Source organism: Rhineura floridana, chromosome 4 (assembly GCF_030035675.1).
Source record: "Rhineura floridana isolate rRhiFlo1 chromosome 4, rRhiFlo1.hap2, whole genome shotgun sequence".
Lineage (NCBI taxonomy): Eukaryota > Metazoa > Chordata > Lepidosauria > Squamata > Rhineuridae > Rhineura > Rhineura floridana.
Window position 1 is genome coordinate 139,779,412 of NC_084483.1, and position 17,940 is coordinate 139,797,351.

A 17,940-nucleotide genomic window follows, 5' to 3' on the forward strand; every position below is an offset into this window, starting at 1 on the left:
TTGAACTGCTCTAACACAATTTGTGTTGTGGGGGAGCAAAGGATGTTTAGAGGTTTATTTATGTATCAGCCAGCGACGTGACATCTGTGTCCAAGTTAAAGGTGACCTGAATGTAGGTGAAATATGGAAGAATCACGGTGACATCATCCACTTTATAACTGAGCGAATATGCCTGCCCTTCCAATTTTAATTATGTCCCTAACATATGTAGCAATTGGAGGGCAGAAGGAGCAGTGCCAGCTGAATTACTTTCAAAAGCAATTTTACATCTCGGCTAAGGAAGACAAAATCTATAATGTTAAAAGGTTTAATTAAGCATTTTGGAGGGAGAGGAATAGGATTTATAATTATGCTTTGCAACATTGTAATATCCATGTGAAGCTAAATACATAATATCTATTATATAGCAAATAGAAAAATGAGTGAATTTATTTGATGTAGATAAGACATGGTTTGTACCTTTACTGCTTTTATTAACAGTATCCAGATAGTGGGAAAGTGTTCATTTAGAGCCAAACTTACAAGTGACTGCTGCAAAATGCAGCTGAGGAGACTGCAATTAAAATGCATGTGTGTGAGTATGCATGTGTGCTCCTCCCCCAACTGCTTTTCTCATGGGGGGCGAAAGTGAAGTGTGAGCCCTTAAACGGAGAGAAGGTGGCCTCTTTTTATTAAATGTACCAGAAAATTGAGAGGGATATTCATTATATGGAGTTATGCAGATAAGAGATGTTTTCAGATTTGTACATTTTTCACATTTGTGTTCACTGGTGGACAAATAATGTTCATGTTTATCTTCTTTTATTTAAGATCGGTATACAATCTGCCTTGTCTTTGCTGTATTTCTCACAATCAAACAATTAATAATGTCAAAATTACAAATTTATAAAATTGTTCTACAAAATTACATAGTGGCAGCTATAGTAGTGATTTATAGAGAAATCTTTGTGATGTAGCTTGGGTTCGTATGAGTAGGATTAGAATATTGTAAAATAGTTTTACTTTATCATGCATTAAAAAATGACTTTGGTCTGTATCATAATGCTTACCCAGCATATTATAAAATGGGTTTGTATTAGGTCAGGATTTTGCATTTTGACTTATGAAGTAATTAATTATAAGCTAGCATTACTCTGAATTCTCCTCCAAATCACATTTCTGATCCAAACCATCTTTTTTAAAATTTTAAAATTTGTGTTAGATATATCCCACCCTTTAACCAAAAAGGCTCTCAGAGTTAGGGTTGCCAGGTTCATGGCCTGAGACTGTTCCTGTATCTTTAGGAGAAGAGAAAGTCAGCCAAGTGCAGGTGTTCTTGCAACACTGTAATGAGAAAAAACACAAGGTGGGATTCTCCCTTCCCCCTGCACACCTTTTAAAGATACAGAAGACCTCTTGGAGGCTGGGCCTGGCAACCAAGAGGTCTTTTGTATCTTTAAAAGTTGTGCATTGAGAAGGGACAATTCCACCTTGTGGTTTTTCTCATTACTGTGTTGCAAGAACATCTGCACTTGGCTGACTTTCTCTTCTCCTAAAGATACAGGATCAGTCTCAGGCCATGAACCTGGCAACTCTACTCAGAGTAGCTTACAAAAGCCATAGCTGAGGGTCAGCTTTGGTTTAAATTTGGATGGGAGACTACATGTATGTGCTGTAGAATAAAAAGGCAGGGAAACCCCTGAAAAATAATGATACTATCAACAGTATTTTCCTTTTGAAAAGGAAAGGGGCTTTCCCTCAGCCCAGTGCCCATCAATCCAATCCCCTTTGCCCTGCCCCTCCCTTCCCTTTCCTCTGCCCCTCCCTTTCCCTTCCTTTACTTCCTCCCACTGGTCAGTTTCACATATTCTAAGCATGATTGCACAGGAGTAAATCCAACTGAACTTAATAAGCATGCAAGCAAGCAGTTGACTTGGCTACAGTGACACATGCTTTGGTGACATCGAGGCTTGACTACTGTAACACTAAGTGGGGCTGCCTTTGAAAATGGTTCGGAAACTACAGTTGGTTCAAAATGCTGCAGCCAGAATGTTAACTGGAGCATGGCACAGGGAGCATATTACTCCTGTGCTTTACCGACTCCACTGGCTCCCAATTTGTTTCCAGGCACAATTCAAAGTGTTGGTTTTGACCTTTAGCCCTAAACAGCCTTGGACCAGTGTATCTGAGGGACCACTTGCATCCATATGCTTCTGCCCTCTGGTCTCCCCTGTGTGCCTGGAATTAAAGATGTCAGACTGAGAGGCACGTGCAAGATAGGCTTTTCAGTTGTGGCTCCTAGGCTTTGGAATTCACTGCCTCAAAAAGCCCATTCTGCTCCCTCCCTGATGGTTTTTTGGAACCTTGTAAAAACTATCCTGTTCCGGAGAGCCTTTGAGAGGGTCTGATGGGTCAGTCTGACACTGTCTCTTATGTTTTTTTGTTTTTTATTTTCTTTTTAAATTTTTATCTTGTGGTTTTTACTATTATCTCCCCATATTTGTACCCATATATATACATATAGGTTTCTCGGTTTGTTTATATGTATATATGCTGGGGGTAAAGAAAGGCCGGGGAAGGAACTGGCAATCCCACCCCATATATACGGTCTGCCTAATAAACATCGCAAGACGTCACCCTAAGAGTCGGAAACGACTCGCACTATAAGTGCGGGGACACCTTTACCTTTTTACTGTATTTTATTGTATTTTATGTATTTAAAATAATTGTATTTTATGTATTTTAACTTACTGTTTTGTCTTGTGTTTTTATTCTGTATAATTTTATTGTGTGTGTGTGTGATTTTATTGTAAGCCACCCTGAGTGCCCTGTGGGGAAGAAGGGTGGGATAGAAATATTTTAAATAAATAAATAAATAAGAAATAAATGATCAAAGCTGCCCTCACTCCTCCCCTCCCCTCTGTTCCTCCTCTCCCCTCCTCCTCCCCTCTCCCCTCCTCCTCCTCCCTTCCTCCTCTCCTACCTCTCCACATGCCCAGAATGTATCTCAGGTTTCTGGAACTCAGGGAGGGTGGGAACGTAGTAATTGAGGGGAGGGGCAACATATAGTGGGAATGCATCCCATCAAGCATTGCCCACTAGTGTGGAAGGGAAACATTGAGACAGAGTTCACTTGAAAGTGCTCATGTGTGGACAAAGGTCGAAAAGCTGGATCTGGCAACTCACATGAGCATTAACACTGTATGCAAAAAAAAATCCTGAAAGGAGAATGTTTGTGATGGTGTAAACAAGACAGGCTGCTAACTTTCTCCATAAAACTACAGTACTGTGGACAGTACACTGTATACTAAATAAAGATAGCTGCTTATTCTGGACTTACATACTGAGAAATCACCAGGACTTCTATTACAACATAGTGGGTAATATAAAATTGATTTGCAGGTGAAAATAAGTAAAAAAGAAAAGAAAGAGTATGCACTACTCATGAATAATTAATATTTTGTTTGGCTACTGTAAGTAGGAATCAAAGTGTAGAAGTGGGCAGAGTAGGAGAGGGCTCAAAGGAAATAGAGAGGAGTTGGGTAAACAAAAAAAATCACAGCCAAACCTGTACTATAGTAGTGGTAGCAGTATTGGAAGTGCTGATTTGTTGTTGTTATATGCCTTCAAGCTGATTACGACTTATGGCGACCCAATGAGTCTTTTTTAGGTATATTCATAGGGTTTTCATGGTAAGAGGTATTCAGAGGTGGTTTACCATAGCCTTCCTCTAAGCCTACGCAGAGCTTGGAAAAGTTACTTTTTTGAACTACGACTCCCATCAGCCCAATCCAGTGGCCATGCTGGCTGGGGCTGATGGGAGTTGTAGTTCAAAAAAGTAACTTTTCCAAGCTCTGAGCCTACGGCACCTGGTATTCCCGGGCGGTCTTCCATCCAAGTACTAACCAGGCCTGACCCTGCTTAGCTTCCAAGATCAGATGAGATCGGGCTTGTTCAGGGTAGTATGACTGTAGGCTGGAAGTGCTGATTAGGTGCCTGGAATTGTGTCTTGATGAACAGCATAATCCAGTGCTTGGAAAAGTAACTTTTTTGAACTACAACTCCCATCAGCCCAATCCAGTGGCAATGCTGGCTGGGGCTGATGGGAGTTGTAGTTGAAAAAAGTAAAAAAGTATCTAAGTAAATACTGTAATTACACAGAAACATTTTCCTCCTCTTTTTAGTCTTTTCCCCCTTTCATTCCAGAGTATTACAATCCTTGCTGCTCCAGCAGTGCCTTTATCAGTGACTGTTATAGCTGATAAAAAAGACAAACAGAAAATTCAATGAGCAGTGACAGACAAGTAATCTAGTGTCTGATAGTTTTTACAAGTGTTCCTGGTGAAATAATCTTCCTTGTTCATTTGACTGAGAGCAAAGTCAAGCTTTGTGAAGTAATGTATAATTAGAGAATTGTAGAAGATGAAAAGTGATATCAAGCAACAATAGGTAGTATAGCTCAGTTTTGATATACTGGCCAAAAGGAAGGGGCAGCAAGAACTGTGTTAGAACTATGGACTGGATCCAGACTTACTCATGCTTAGAGTAGAGCCAATGAAATCAATGGATCTTAAGTTAGTCATGGACTTGTTGTAAATATGACTAAGCATATATTCAACCCTATATTCATTGGCGATCTCTCATGGCTGAGTAAGATTGTCTTCCAAGATAAGGTCTTTGCTTGGAAGATGCCTGTGCATGAATTTGTTTTATGTGGGGAGATCGGCGCATGACGATCAACACACAATCTTGACAGAAAAAGGCTTTGATCCAATGGCATGGATCAGTCTAGTCCTGTGCTACATTTGAGTTGACAAGATCATCACTATGCCATTCCCATTTTCTGGCCACAATAAATACCTCAGTTCTTAGGTGCAGATGAATTGGACTGGAGTTGGATTGTTTGATAGCTATAAATGGATATGCATTAACTAAGACTTGACACAAATATTCAGGATCTGAAGTTTTCAAATTAGTTGAACCTGCCACACAGTGAGGACACTAACAAAAAGCAGAAAAGTTGATAGTGTAATTCTGTTTGCTAGTGAATACTGAATATGTAAAAAGTTTAAAGAATCCCATTGTGAGTTGATATTGCTTAGAGATTGGCAGTGTATACTGCTTCAAATGGGCAACAAGATGCAGCATTAAACTAGTGTGTATTTGTGCAAGTGCTTGTACATCTAGTTGTTGCTTTGTTTAGTGTGCGTGCATGAACACTATTCTGTGTCCACCACATCTGAAGTAACTGGGGTGGTACGGCCACTCAGAGAATGGAGGGGCTTTACAAGTGGCTTCAACATGCAGACACATGCTGTGCCAATGCTGGGGTGTGGGTAGGGCTGATGCAAGGACTGTTTAAACCTGTTCTGGCCCTCTTGGCATCTTCATACAGCGGGCTACCCATCCACCCACCCTGCAGACGGTGGCTGGTTGCCTTTGGGAGGGTTGAGTAGGATGATTTTTCTTGTCAGCTGTTTGACCTTGCTGGCATTTTTTTTCACCTACTCTACTGATGTGGTGATGGATTTATCCTTTCACAGTTTGTTGTAAACATGAGTGAGTTTTTGGGAAAATGACCCCGCCCACTAAGAGTCTTCAGTTGTATACTACTTGGAGGACTGCATCACATGCATTTCTACATGATTGAATCGTATTTTTGTGTAAGTGTGTTTGGTATTATGTGACCAAAGTTGCTGTCCCAGTGGTAGAGATGAGGGAGGAATTCAATCTAGTTCTCATTTAAAGGTGAACACTTTCTGAAACATGCAAACCAAAACACAGCCATCCTTTCGATTTCACACTTTTCCAGATTTTTCAGTGCAGTTCTCCAGTCAAGTAATGTGTAGAAAAATGCATATATTGGGGCAAGTATGGATAAATATACATAAATTAGTGAAAATAACATACAAAAATGCATTGTATCTAGAAAAATGCTTTGCACAAATTGTATATTAGGCAAAATTGCATATAAATGTGTATATTAGGAGAAATCCACACTAAAATGCTGATCATTTTTCATGAGGACTTCTTACAAATTAGCAAACATGCAGAAATGTGGAGAGCTGAATTTAAGATTGGATAAATGAGAAATTGAGAGAAACAAAAATTGATAGATTGGGTTTTGGGATCTTTCATATAAGGACACATCCACACAAAACCTACCCAAACTCCTGGATCCTTGTTATGTGAATCGTTCCCAAAGCAGGAAGTCAAATATATGGATTGCTGTAACTCAGAATTAGCCAAAATGGTGCCCTCTTGGTGTTGTTTAGACTTCAACTTTCACCAGCATGCCCATTGGTCAAAAATTGTGAGAGTTGTATTCCAACTTCTAGAGCAGTGGTTCCCAACCTGGGGGCCAGGACCCCCAGGGGGGCTGCGAACAGTAAAAAAATGAATTATTTTTTTTAAAAGAAAGTCTTCACTCCCTGGACACTGTCTGCTCTCCACTGCCACAGCAGATGACACTTCCCCCTTGCTCCAAACGAGAAGGGAAGACTTTTGCTGAAGTGCCAGAGTGTCTTTCAGGCACGCCAAGGGCAGGCATCTGCCTATAAAACACATGGCAGATGTCAAAGGAAGCTGAGGGTGGAGCTACCAGGAAGAAGAGGGGATTACTATCACTGACTCCTGTCTCCTTGCACTGCAACTGCTGATGACGCTCTTACTCCGAATGAGAGGAAAGGGCTTTTTGTGAAGCAAAAAGTAGCAAGGCTGCAAGGAAAGGCTGATTTCCCCCTTCCTTCCTTCCTTCCTTCCTTCCTTCCTGGCAGCCTTTATTGGCTCCTGATTCACTGCCATCTCCTTTTAAAAAAATATTCTTATTTGCGAGGCTGCCCAGACCTCGCCTTTGCCCCAGATGGAGCTAAGGAGCAATGTGGAAGCTCAGGACTTGCTTGTCCCCCATCTCTGAGGCTAAGTGTGTGTGCCAGCATCCTCTTTTTCTTCCACCAACATTCCGCCCCTCCAGTCTCTCTCTCCAAGATGCTGCAGCAGTTGAGGTTTCCCCCCCTCCCATGTGCCCAAATTCATGCATGCCTGCAAATGATTGCAGGAGGGGCAGGTGTGTTTGTGTGTGTGCATGCACTGGTGTGTCTTCTGCTCCACTCTCATTCCCCAAGTGCACACTAACCAAGTAATCAGTTCTGATGATCATCCTAAGGCCTAAAAGCACTAACCCCCCCCTCAATCTATCCACCCTTTTGTCTTCACAATCTAGCATTCCCACCACTATCACATTGCTGCTTTTATTATTGTTGTTGTTGTTATTAAAAGTTCAGCAGGTTAGCTGAGGCTGGAGTCCATATACTGCAGCTGAAATGTTTTTATTTATTTAATTATTAGTGTATTTATATCCCACCTTTCCTCCAAGTTGCTCAAGGTGGTGCACATAGTCTCCCCCCTTTTCATTTTATCCTTACATCAGCTCTGTGAGATAGGTAAGGCTGAGAGACTGTGTCTGGCCCAAGGTCACCCAGTGGGCTTCATGGCTGGGTTGGGATTTGAACCTGGATCTTAGTCCAACATTGTAACCTACTGTTGTTGGGAGACTGTACTGTACATCTGTGTGTGTGTGGGAAGTGGGATCCCAATTTGATTGGATCTTTGCATTAAGAAAAGAAAGCAACATCTCCCTGTCTCCAGGGAGCTTTTTATAGAAAGGGATATTTGGAGATGTGATTTTCCCACACACCATTTTTTCAATTAATGGAAGCTAAAATTACAATTAGCGTGGGGGGGAATCACAATTATTTTTGATCTTATAAGGGGGGTCCCATACTCACAAAGGTTGGGAACCACTGTTTTAGAGGACACCATGATAGCTACCATTGCTCTAACTGGGGTCACAACGGGGATGACTATGGCTGAATATACACAATGTTTTATTCTAGAATTAATGGAGATGGAGGGTGATATTCAGTGTTAGTCCTACTCAGAGTAGACTCATTGAAGTTAATAGACAAGCCTAACTTAGATTCGTTAATTTCAATATATCAAGGGGTGCTTGACTAAGTGAGTACTCCTGTTTGAATTTACAGCAAGCAGAAACACAAGTCACCATCTACCTTGATTTTGCTTACAGGTACCCTGCAAATCAATCTCCCTCCCTCAAGCATCTGACTTTGAAGAAGAGGGAATGTGTAGCAGACAGAGGAGGGCTCCAGACAGAAGAGGGATGTTGGGTCCAACCCCAGCCTTCCCACTGGAGGAGAACCCCATTTGTTCTCTCCTGTTGTCACTGCTGGAGCCCTCCACAATATGTTCCCAGGCCATTTCCCCATTATTTGCCTTATTTCTGTTCTTTGCTTACAAGGAACTTGCATGATCTGACTAGTGTTGGAGACAGAACCAAATAACTGCTAGATTTTATATATGGAGGAACAACCATTATTGTTTCATTTTCTTAGTAGACCTGTGTGCGTGCTAGGGATGTGCAACAATTCCATCCAATTTAGATTTGTTATAGAATATTCCATTAATTCACGTTTTCACTATTGTTGCAGATCAGTTTTTATGTAGTGATTTTCCACTGCTGTTTTCAGAAACAGGGTTTTTTTTAAAAAATGAGTCCAAAATATTGATACTAATATCGATATTTTTATTGCTATTTCCTTCAATTTATTGTTATTTCCTTTTCAAAATATTGTTATGGGGTTGAGGGCTGAGATAGATGATTTCTTTGGGTCCCCTTCAAGCCTGTGGTCTTGTATCTGAAGTTGGGATATGCAAGCAAGAAACCTGCTCTACTGATCAGACTAGTTTCCTTTGTTAAGCCAGCCTATGTTAATGGGTTAGTCAAGTGGCCACCATTAGCATATGTAAGAATATAGCACAAAGAGATCCTCTTGCTATTAGAACTCTTTTCAGAGAAGAGGCCCTCCTCCCCCTGTCCTGGAGCCAAGGAAAGGCTTGTGCTTTTAGTCTCGTGTTGAGGAGAAGCTGGGAACTAGGAAGACACAGAGAGGCTTGCTCTCTGCACCATTGCTTTGGGGTGCCTCCCTACAAATCTGATGGAGAGCAAGATCTGTTGTACCCCTCCATCTTAAGCTCAGGTTGTATGTGTAAATAAACCATATATTCTCAAAAGACACTATAGTCTCCTCTAACCTTCTTTTCATTCACTAGAAAAGACAATAATGCTGGGAAAAACAGAAGGGAGTAGAAAAAGAGGAAGGCCAAACAAGAGATGGATTGATTCCATAAAGGAAGCCTCAGACCTGAACTTACAAGATCTGAACAGGGTGGTTTGTGACAGATGCTCTTGGAGGTCACTGATTCATAGGGTCACCATAAGTTGTAATCAACTTGAAGGCACATAACAACAACCTTCTTTCCAAGGAAACTAAACCCTGGGTAAAGCACATGAGCCCCTGGAAGTCTCACACCACTCAGAGATTGGGGTTGCATGCAACAATGTTGATATTTCCTTTCAAGGTATCAATATTAATATAAATATTTTTTCCAAGGGAAAAAAACCCGGATCAGTAAAAGCAGTGGTTTGCAGACAAAGAATGAACTCAAATTGATACTAGTCTATTAGGTCAGTGGAATGCACTGGCCAACCGATCCCATCCCCAGTGTATGCTGACATTTGTCTGTAATCTAGTGAGGATAAACATATCTACATTAACTACTCCAGCAGACTATCTTAAGATTGTTGTAAAACTGAAAAATCTGGAGCAACATCATGGTCAGAGTCCCTTTCTCTTACTTGTTGTTCAACATCCAGACTAATGAAGAGTGCTGTAGAACTCAAGTTTGTTATCACTTTGTAATACTTTGGTTGGTGAAATGAAGTTGAACAGTTTGAGGGAAGATGCTTGTAAACATCTATTCAGAAAATTGTAAAGAAAATGCCATGCTTATTGAAAGTCTTGTTTGCTATCTTCTTTCTCAAATGTTTGTCCTTTTTAAAACGATGATTAAGATTGGTAAACATATGCTCCATTAAATAGGAAAAAAGTAATGGTCATTGTGTACACCACACTGACACAAATAGCCTTGCTGTTAAAACAGTAATCATAGAGTTCTCAGGTCATTATTTGTTCTAGCGTAATAAAACAATAGATTTTCTTCTGTTTCCCAAAGAACTTGGTTGAGCAAGCCATGAGTTACTGATTCCAGAAGGGACTCATGTTTATACTTCGCTTATTTCTGTGGCTTTTGTTTCTGTGCTGTATTACTTAGAAAGTACTGTTGAGTGTTCCTATTGTGATGTGTTAAAACATACTATGTTTCTGCTGTCAAATCCCAAGGAACATTTGGCTAAAGCATCTCATTGTTGTGTGAGGTCCCAGGAGAGCATAATAGAGTTAGGTCAAAGTTAGATACACATGTGAGTGACACCGCACCTTCAATCTTGTCCAGTAGCTTCAACAGTCAGCAAATAAGTTAAGTATAGCATAGGAATTTCCTATTGGGGATTCTTGACTAATAGTCGCAGTCCCATCCCCAGCAGGAAAACATGCTCCATCTGGAGAACAGCTGCCTCTGCCTCCTGCTGCACTGCCTCAAGGTCCCTTCAGGAGGGGCAAGAGAAAGATGTCAGTAACGAATGTTTTGCAAGTGCCTTCCAAATGTTTTGCAAGCATCCATATTGAACCCTTGCAAAAAGCTTCAGCCTTAGGTTGAACCTCAGAAAGGTTCAAGCAATTCTGTATTGAGCAATAGGGTGCTCATGCAGCCCTAGTCACTAGTGCAGCTTCATTCAAGACGAGTTGCTATGACTTTGAAAACATATTGCATTGAGAAGTGAGGATGGCACTGAGGCCATTGAGAAAAAGAACTGCTAGTTGTATGGATTTCCTTTCCTTTGTGAGAGATGGTAATGTCTGACCCTTATGTCTGCACATCCAAAAGCCACACAAGAGATTGTGACCAAGAAATGGAAACTCCAAAGCAAAGGAAATGCTAGACTGTATCCCAATTACTATGCACATACAAGCATTTGCTATACTATATCTTCTACAGTTAAGAGAAAATTACTTATTAATGTCTCTCAAAAGAACTTGTATATCTCAGGTTCAAAGATGGATCACTCCCACTGGGTCTATAACACTGCACACCAGCCTCTGTAGCATGATGACACTTGGCTTCAGTGGGGGTAGTGCAACATGAATGAGAAGCAGTGGTTTTAATCACCACCATACTGCACAGCTCAGGAAGGAGACTGTTCCCACAAGAACCCAAGAATAACCCTGCTGGTTAAGACTAAAGGTTTATCTTGTCCAACATCCTGTTTCTCACAGTGGTCATCCAGTGCTTCTTGGAAGCCCACTACCAGGGCATGAAGCTAATAGGCCTCCCCTTCTGTTGCTCCCCAGCAAATGGAATTCAGTGACATTTTGTGTTGGAATCTGAACCTTTGGTTCCTTGTCGTCATTACAGGAACAATGGAAGCTGTCTTATACCGAGTCAGACCATTGGTCTGTCTAGCTCAATATTGTCTACACTGACTGGCAACGGCTCTCCAGGATTCCAGATTGGGTACATTTTCAGCCCTACCTGGAGATGCTGGGGACTGAATCTGGGACCTGCATGCAAAGCAGATGCTCTTCCACTGAGCTATGGCTTTTCCATTCACAGATCCACCATCAATGAATTTGTCCAATCCCTTTTAGAAGGCATCTGACCTAATGGCTGGTACTATATCTTGGGGCAGAGAATATTTATATGTTCTGTGAAAAGATGCTTCCTCTGATCTGTCCTGAATTTACTGTCAATCAGTTTCATTGGATGACACCATGTCTTAGCACTACCACAACTTTCTCTTCCAAGAATTGCTTCGTAGACAAAATTAGGCTGCTGCCCCACATAAATCCTTGTGGGCTCCTAACACACATGTGTTCATTTAAATAATATTGTATGCCTTCCACAAATACAGAAGCATTGTTCTCTAGGAATATTCTTCTATCTCCCTTTCAGAAAGTTAGTTTTCATTGTTTGAAAAAGCAAAGCTGTGAAGAAAAGATGAGGTAATCTCAGGTGGAACCAAGTAATTACTAGATGCTGAAAAGGGCTGCTGTTCCCTGTGTGCAATGTGGGCTTTTGGTGGGAGCAGCTTAGCTCATATTAGTTGAGGACTCTGAAAATGTAACTGTAGCCAAAAGTGTATCTTGGCCACTATGCGCTGAGTATCTTCATCACTAATTAACCACAATTAACACCCATTTATCCAAGATTATGGAGGAAAGAGTTTCCAGTTTGATATATGAAGCTTCCACTCTGAATAGAGCCCTGGCACCTCTTATTTTAGACATTGACTTCTGGAGGCGAAATGAGGATCCTGCAAGCTAGGTGGAAAGGACCATGGATGAGAACTGGTTCACAGAAGGTGGGAGTTAGGAATTTTTAAAAAGCAAAGAATATAATGGGAGAAAGTTATGGCTATAAACAGGGCAGGCGCCAGGCATGACTGGGGCACCAGTCTGCCCTGGGCATGCGGTGCCATAGCCCAACCCTCCCCCCCCCATATAGGCAGTGCAGGGCTAATAAGCCTGCCCATGCATCCCACCTAACTCTCCCGTCTCTGTGAATGATGTGCATGTGTGCCATCAACCAAGATGGCAGTGGGGATTTCAGCCCCTTAGGGAGACCTCCGCTGCTATCTTAGTTGATGGCAAGCATACGTGCACAGTGCATACATCATTCACAGGGACAGGAGAGGTAGGTGGAGTATGTGTGCAGGCTTACTGATGCCCACACAGATTGTGTGGGGGGGTGCCCGGGAGCTCCCTCTCTATGATCTGCGGCAGGTTCGGAAACTGATGTGAAATAGGAATGCTACCTTCTAGGGTAAAGAGGAGCCCTTTAGGGGCATCTCTGGGCCACAGGGGCCCTCGACCAGGGCCCAACCTGGCCACCCTCTGGTGCCAAACCTGGCTAGAAATCTGGGTTTAGACTAGGGATGGAAAGATCTGTCAATTTTGGTTTTCTCTGTTTCTCATTTTTCCCTATCTTACATTCAGTTCTCCACATTTCTATAGCAATTTGCAATTTTTTTAAAAAAAGAATATCCTCATGAAAATTCTCAAGCATTTTAGTGTGAATTTCTCCTAATAAACCCATTTTTGTGAGGAGTTTTGACTAATGTACACATTTCTCATCATATAATACATTTTGCATGTTATTTTGACTCATGTATCCATTTTCATGCACGCTTATCCCTAACATATGCATTTTTGTGAACAACATTTGGTTAGGAAACTGCATTGCAAAATTTGAATAAGTGTGAATTGCAAAGGATGGCTGTGTTTCACTTCTCATATTGTTTCGGAAAGTGCAAATTTGACTAATTTGGCTTGAAACGCGAACTGAATAGAAATTCTCACCCATCCCTAGTTTAGACAGAGTGAGGAAAAGGTTTAGAGGAATGTGTTTATATGTATGCATGGTACTTCATGGAAAACAGGATTTTGTTTAAGGTGTGGGGGGGAGTTCAGGATAGGTGATTCAACTCTGACTGTGAGAGCTTCCAGGCTGCCACTATTTTCAGGTGTGATTCAACTACATACCAGTAAATACATGTTGTACAGTTGATTAGTACTCTCATGCAACAATCCTACTCCCTCATCCCCATCCCCCAAAATCAGTTTTTTTGTGTGATAAGTAAATGCACCGGAAAGTGTGGAATAACATTTGCCTGATACAACATCATTTAACCTCTCTAGAAGAATGCTCAGTAAATAGCCGATGTCATCTAATCTCCCAGATAACAAATCGGAATGAATGCTCAATAAAAAGGTCATCTGGAAGAAACCTGGGTTATAGCAACCTGGGGAAAGAGAGGAAGGTGAAGGAAGCTCTATACAGGAGGGAAACCCTCCCCATAACTAGCCCCCTTTCAAGTCAGCCCTGATTTAGTTTATGGGAGCTTTGCATGCATGCAGCATGAAAGAGGGTTTTGGCAAACACACACAACAAGGAAGAAAGGTGGGGTTAGTACATTTTATTTCCTACTACTTTGTCAGAGCAGCAGGCAGGGATTCAGTGACAGTTTCTGTGAGTGATAAGATCCTCCATTAATCATGTGTGCAAAAAGATTATAACCTTACCAACAGGCTTGTTTCATATCCTACCTGAATGGCTCTTCAAAAACGAGCCTGGATTCACTGCCCTGTGTTCAGCAGTATTCCATTTAATGAGTTTGGGGCTCTTACATTTTGTACCTATTCAAAACCTTTCAACTTGCAAGGGGAAATGGTTAGAACCCTTTAATGATGTGGTCCCTGCAGAAATGTTGCTGTGTTCTTAGTAGAACAAATGAATAAAGGCAGTTTGTGGTTGTATATGTTGCCTTTTAATTCTGAAATCACAAGATGCTTTCAGGTATTATGGCTCTTTAAGATGTCTTGTTCACCCTTCTGTTGATTCTCCCATCTTGACTTACTCGTAGTTGGTTCTTCATTCTGCCTTACGTACTGTTGCAGCTTTGTTTTTTTATTAGTATCTAGAATGTTGAAATATAAACAAATTGGCTGGTTGTCTCTAGTTAAGTGAGACATTATGTGTGATGTTTTCTACAAATACAAATAATTAGCTATCACCTTTTTCAAATATCCCCCCCCCAAAAAAAATCACAAGTGTAACCTGTTTGGCACTCTTTTATTTGGAGTGAATAAGTGAGAAATGCATTTATTTAATAGTCTAATAGCAGCACTAGAACAGTCTGTCCTCAAAGTGCACACAGCTCATGGGTTTTCCTGTTCAACTTCAATGAAGTGTGCCTTCCTGCATGAGCAAAGCAATGCAAAAGTGGTATTGGAGAGTTTTTAAAGCAACAGAAAAGTTAGAGTTAAGATAAATTAACCATTTCCTTGCCTCAGTTTCAGCAATCTTTGATAGAAATATGAATGTCACAGAGAATGTTTATCAGCTGATCTATATCCTTAAACGTAGCAGCGTCATACAATTGGTGGTGGTGGCACTGGTAAAAAAAGAAGGAAGTATTGATACTATTAATACAATTAAACACTGATTCATGAAAGGTCTTGCTGCAGGTACGCTATGCAATCCAGCTGGTTCAATTTCTGACACAGATATCATAGCTGCACTAGTACAACAATTTTCCTGAAGCCACTTTCTGTCCAATTTTACCAGGTTTACTTTCCATTGATGGGGACAAATCAGAAGCTAGAAACACAAGCTTTTGTACAAGCTAGCCAGAGGGGGCTGGCTATCCTTGCTGCAACTCATATTGGGTTGACTCAGAAAAAAACCCAGTAATTTCTGAAAACACTAGGAATAATTTCAAAGCCCAACAAATATGCCCCTCGCTGCCAGCCTCTCATCCCCCCACAAACATCCTTAAGGCCTTCCATAGCTGAGGGACGTTGGTGTGTAAGGGGAGACAGAAGGGAAGTATCCCTCCTCAGCATACTGATGCACATTGGACTGGCAGGTTTGGTGATCCATGAGAGAACTTCTCAGGAGAGCTACATCTCCCAGAGATCATCAAGCATAGTGTGTGGCAAAGCAACAGGCTGTGATGTAATAAAAACCTCCCTCTTTTCCTCTCCCCACATATGGTGCTGCTGTTCCTTCTTCTGCAGTTGTCAGGAGAACTTTGTTAGCATCCCTAAAGCCATATATTTTGGGATGGCCATATGCATTCATTCATTTGTTTGTTGCGTTCGTTCATTCATTCATTCGTTCATTTATTAGTATGCATACAATGGCATTAGATGTTGGCTCAGGATGGTAATTTTGAGTAGGGGAAATTAATGGGAGTTCTTGATATTTGGACAGAGACCCCACTTCTGTCTTGTACTTGGTTTGTGGTCTTGGACCAGAGGTGGCTGCAGGGGATGGCAAAGCTGGGCATTTGCCAGAACCCCAAGTCTCACCATCATTACATGGTCACCATTTCCACTTTTCAGTGTACACAAGAAGATCAGATGTAGCCAAAGAATTCTCTTCTTGCGTGTCCCACCTCTTCCAGGTCAGCCCCCCCCGACAGTGCCATGCCCGAAGCCCCCAAATTCTAAAGCCAGAATTATCTTGGCCAAATGACTGGTCTCCATCTAGTCGAGCATTCTGTCTCCAGCTGTGGCACCTAGGGAGCTTACAAGCAGAACACGAAGAACAGAAAGCGAGCTTTGGATGGATGGAGCTGAATGTGGTCAGTATGGCTTGGTAGTGGAATGAGACTTGCGACACCCCTGCTTTAGAGATACTAGGCATCTCTGTTATCAGAAAAATACCAAATGGAACACACATCTGAATAAATCCAGTTATTAAGGTGTTATTTTGTATATGTTGCTTTGAAATGGCTATAAACTTCAGTGTGTAAGCTGACAGTCAGTGGACAGGCATAAAGCTTACTTCTCATAATTTTAGAGTTCAAAATGTGATGTTTATACAGTGAAGCCAAGAAAACAATTATTGGCAAATTCTACCTCTGTTTTCAGTAATAATGTATTTTGTGTCACAGAATATATTTTTCAAGCAAGCATTGCAGGTGACTAAATTATAGGGGACATTATTGTAAGCAAATACACTTATTAGGCAAACTATATGTCAGTACCAAATGTAACAACTGAAACATACTAACCATTGCAAAAACTATCATTCAGAAAAGACAGCAGAATATCAATACTTACACAATGAAATCTTTACAAAGTAAAAACCACGAATCTGCAGGAACTGGCAACATGTTATACTTCATAATTGTAAGCTTTGTTTGAGTGATTCTGGTAAACATTTTAAAAATGATTCACTCAGTATGCTGATATGCAAAAGAAGATGGTTAACAAAACTCACACACGTTTACTGTCAAACAATACTATCAGAGGTAGGAAAGTTAGGCACTTTAACAGAATTTTTATACTGCTTAATTGTAAAAACCTGCACGTGGATTATATAATATATCTAAACAGTTTACAAAAAATATAGGTACTGAACATTTTATTAGACACTAACCTTCTGGGGTGGGGAGTGTTTCACAGTAAGCACAACAAGACTGTGCCTACCATTAAGCAAACTGAGACAGAAATGTGAGCAGGCAGGAAGCAGTGGCAAGGTGTTGGAGCACAGGGCTGTGTGTGCCCTAAATTAGGAGTATCTTCAGGTTTGTGAAGGACACTGCCCTGTTGCCAGCATTGAAGTAAAATTCAACAGCTAGCTTCTGTATGTGAAATGGGTATCGGGGGGTATCTTCTGTTTTGCCTCAAGCCATCCCTGAAGCACAATATGAAAATGTTTCTCTCCCCTAATAGAATGAAGGCTCCAGAGGTATGGTAGACAGAAGGGGAATTCGCTTGGTGCAATAGCTGCATCAGCTTGAAAACACTTAATTTTAACGCATATATCAATGTCAAGGAATCAATTCAAGTCACTGCAAAGCTCCTGCAGATCTCTTCATGTAAAGCCTCATAAAATCTAAAAAGGCCTAAAATTGAATTCACGTGTATAAAAGTTGTTTACTGTATCTTTGGGGTATTTGCATCAGTATGATTTGCAATGCTTGCAACATTCAAATTTAACCTTATTTGAATAGGTGAACATATATTATGACAATTCAAACATTTATTACTCCTAGAATTGTTAGAATGGGCCCGTATTTAAGATGTGTATAGGACTCCATCAAGGATGTGCAAATGTGCCTCCATCTGTTCCAACATTCATTTGCACTTTCATTTGATGTTTTCCTTCCATTGCAGTTTTTTTGCACAAGTCTTTCTTCTATTTCCTCTTCTACTGAAGCAGAAATACACATATATTTATGTATCTCATAGTGCACAATAAATATGCATTATCTTAGCCATCTGCAAATATTTACAAATTAATTGCTTTCCCTGTGTGCTCCCTTTCAATAATGAGCCACATTTAATCAGAAGTCCTGTTGAATTCAGTTGGTTATGATTGCGGCCTATCTTGCTAGCTTGATTTCACCGCTGAGTATAAACTTGTCATCCTATGTCTTTTCCCTCCCTTAGGCCTGTTGAAAAATGTTTGTTG

The 17,940-nt window shown here is 40.9% G+C and overlaps 1 protein-coding gene and 1 non-coding gene across 4 annotated transcripts in view; one reads left to right on the forward strand and one right to left on the reverse strand.

Moving 5' to 3' along the window:
• The window catches only part of CHRM3 (cholinergic receptor muscarinic 3), a 418,667-nt gene that overhangs the window by 126,341 nt on the left and 274,386 nt on the right, over positions 1–17,940 (forward strand). The window lies entirely within an intron of this gene.
• LOC133384735 (5S ribosomal RNA) lies at positions 3,837–3,955 on the reverse strand. The gene has a single exon (XR_009762667.1). It is a non-coding gene; the product is annotated as a 5S ribosomal RNA (ribosomal RNA).